This window comes from Corvus brachyrhynchos, unplaced genomic scaffold (assembly GCF_000691975.1).
Source record: "Corvus brachyrhynchos isolate BGI_N302 unplaced genomic scaffold, ASM69197v1 scaffold222, whole genome shotgun sequence".
NCBI lineage: Eukaryota > Metazoa > Chordata > Aves > Passeriformes > Corvidae > Corvus > Corvus brachyrhynchos.
This window is the reverse complement of record NW_008236770.1, coordinates 67,882-71,107: the sequence shown is the minus strand read 5'-3', so window position 1 is coordinate 71,107 and position 3,226 is coordinate 67,882. Positions and strand designations below refer to the sequence as shown.

The following is a 3,226-nucleotide window of genomic DNA, read 5'->3' as shown; positions in this document are numbered from 1 at the left end:
GGTATTGCTCACATGGATTGGGAATGGTGGGGTTGGTGCCATGGATTGGGAATGGTGGGGTTGCTCACATGGATTGGGAATGGTGGGGTTGGTGCCATGGATTGGGAATGGTGGGGTTGGTGCCATGGATTGGGAATGGTGGGGTTGTTCACATGGATTGGGAATGGTGGGGTTGCTCGCATGGAGTGGGAATGGGAGGTTGGATGACCTGGGCACCCTGATCCCAGTTTGGAACCCCCTCTCCCAGCTCCGGGGATTTTCCCGCTGCTCCGAGGATTCCCGCTCTGGGTGAAGGGCGGCTGTGGAGCATCCCGGGGGCTCCACCCTCACCCTGTGCCGAGGTTTTCCAGGGGGATTGGAACTGGATTTGCCTGTCCTGCTCCAAGGGCTGTGGATGCGGAGCCCAAACTCTCCTGCGGCTGGAATTGGATTGAGCTCCGGAATAAATCCAGCGAGTGCCTCCCTAATTCCCGACAGGCTCCTTAATTCTATTCCCTCCCAGGAAAAAGCTCCTTATCCATCCCTTTGGGAAGCAGACGGTGCCACTGGCCACTTGGGACACCGGATCCGACAGCGGTGGAAAACCAGGATTCGAGTGGAAAAACGGGAGGGTGGCCTGGAGGTGAAATCCAAATGAAAACCAGGCAGCGGAGGGATCGGGAGTCCATCCGGAATGTCCGGGAGAGGGATCGGGAATGTCGGCTCCCAGCCATGATCTCCCACTTTGCAGATTGGTTCTGGAAAGGTCCAGGTTGGATCGGATCCGGGCTCTGGATCCCGGCTCTGTTGCAGCCCTTGGAACAGGGAGCAGCTGCAATTCCTCCTTCCGACCACTCCGGATGCTGGGACTTGATGTTCCATGGAATCGTGGAAAGGTGGGAAGGGACCTTAAATCCCATCCCGGTCCAGCCCCGACACCTTCCGTGACCCCAAGTTTCTCCAACCTTTCCTTGGACGCTTCCAGGGATCCAGGGACAGTCCCAGCTTCTCTGGGAATTCCAGCACAGCTCCTCCCCACCCTCCCAGCTGGGAATTCCTTCCCAAGATCCCACCCCAAGCTCCCCTTTCCCACTGGGAAGCCATTCCCTGCCTCCTGCCCCTCCAGCCCGTTGGCTCCATCCTCCTCCCGTATCCTGTTCCCCCATCCCATCTCCATCCCCTTCTGCGGCTGGAAAAGGGATGTGCAGGATCAGGAGCAGCTGGAGGAGGGTGGGATCAAGGAAAGGCTCCCCCAAAACTGCAACAAAAAGGGATTGATTTGTCCCTGTGCCCCGGAAATAGCGGGAAATGAGGAAAACATTCCTTGCTGGGGTCCCATTCCCATCCCTGCGAGTGTCCAAGGCCAGGCTGGATGGAGCTTGGAGCGCCCTGGGAGAGCGGGAGGTGTCCCTGCCCGTGGCAGGGGGTGGCCCTGGGTGGGATTTAAGATTCCTTCCCACCCAAACCATTCCATGATTCCCTGAATCTGCACACAGTGGGATGATGGGATGGGATGGGATGGGATCAATGGGATGGGATGGGATGGGATGGGATGGGATGGGATGGGATGGGATGGGATGGGATGGACAGTGGCACTTCAGGCCATCCCAGGACCCAAATCCAGAGGTGGGGGATCCAAATCCAGAGGTGGCAGATCCAAGTCCAGAGGTGGAGGTTCCAAATCCAGAGGTGGAGGATCCAAATCCAGAGGTGGCAGATCCAAGTCCAGAGTGAAAGATCCAAATCCAGAGGTGGCAGATCCAAATCCAGAGGTGGAGGTTTCAAATCCAGAGGGGGCAGATCCAAATCCAGAGGTGGGGGGTTCAAATCCAGAGGGGGCAGATCCAAATCCAGAGGTGGGGGGTTCAAATCCAGAGGGGGCAGATCCAAATCCAGAGGTGGGGGGTTCAAATCCAGAGGGGGCAGATCCAAATCCAGAGGTGGGGGGTTCAAATCCAGAGGGGGCAGATCCAAATCCAGAGGTGGGGGGTTCAAATCCAGAGGGGGCAGATCCAAATCCAGAGGTGGAGGACCCAAATCCCCGCCGGATGTCCGGCCGTGGCATCACTTCCGTGTCCCAAGTGACTTCCCAAAGCCATGCCAGGATCCAGAGGCTCCCATTTTCGGCCGCCCATTTTCCCACCCTCCGCTCCTCCCCCACCACTGGGGAAGACCCGGAGCCGAACTGGGCTGAGTTTGGTCCCGTTTTCCCTCCCCCACCTCCCTGGGCTGCCCCAAAAATCCCCCTTTTCCCAGGAAGCCCTTCCCCCAGGACCATTTTCCACAGGGTTTCTCCCAGTGTCCAGGCCCAGCCCAGCAGAGCTGTTTACAATCCCTAATTAAATTTTGGGAAGCGCCTGCAGCCGTCTCTGTTTTCCATCAGGCACCTGCTGGCCCCGCTGGGCCTCTCCCGGTTATTCCATGTCCTTGGATTTCCTGGAAAAAGATCAAAGGCAGCCCTTGCCTCCGGCTGCTGCTGGTTCCAGGGATGCGGAGACGCAGCCGGAGCAGGATCCAGGGAGGGATGTGGGAAGCTGGTGCCATGGGGGGACATGGGCAGTGCAGAATCCCTTGGAACCATGGAATGGTTCGGGTGGGAATGATGGAATGGTTCGGGTGGGAATTGTGGAATGGTTCGGGTGGGAATTGTGGAATGGTTTGGGTGGGAAGGAACCTCAAAGCCCATCCATCCCAACCCCTTCCATGGGCAGGGCACACTTCCCACTATCCCAGATTTTCCCCCATTTCCGCCTGTGCTTCTCCTCCAGGCAAGGACAGGCTGATCCCTCTGGGAAATGTTTTTTCCATGGACTTTCCTTGCCACTTTTTCCTGCCTTCCCCACTGCTCCAGGTGGACTGGAGGGGCTGGAAGTTGCTCCAAACCCTGCACTGGACTTCGGGAACAGGATTTTCTCCAGCAGAAATCAAACAAGGAGGAAAAAAGCAGGGATAGATGGGATAATGGGAAGGAATTCCCACTGGGAGGGTGGGGAGGGGCTGGGCTGGAATTCCCAGAGAAGCTGTGGCTGCCCCTGGGGGTGTCCAAGGCCAGGCTGGAGCACCCTGGGATCATGGGAGGTGTCCCTGAGCCAGGGCCATTTGATCCATGTAGGTTCCTTCCAAATGAAAATATCCCATCCCATCCCACCCCACCCCATCCCATTGATTACATCCCATTGATCCCACCCCATCCCACCCCACTGATCCCATCCCACCCCATTGATCCCATCCCATCCCACCCCACCCC

The 3,226-nt window shown here is 57.8% G+C and overlaps 1 long non-coding RNA gene across 1 annotated transcript in view; it reads right to left on the bottom strand.

Annotated features, from left to right (window-relative positions):
- Nucleotides 1-88, bottom strand: part of LOC108445095 — a 1,066-nt gene extending 978 nt beyond the window's left edge. Inside the window, exon 1 of the long non-coding RNA XR_001859850.1 lies at nt 13-88. This is a non-coding gene — a long non-coding RNA (uncharacterized LOC108445095). The remainder of the gene's footprint in view (nt 1-12) is intronic.
- Nucleotides 89-3,226: the final 3,138 nt, after the last annotated feature.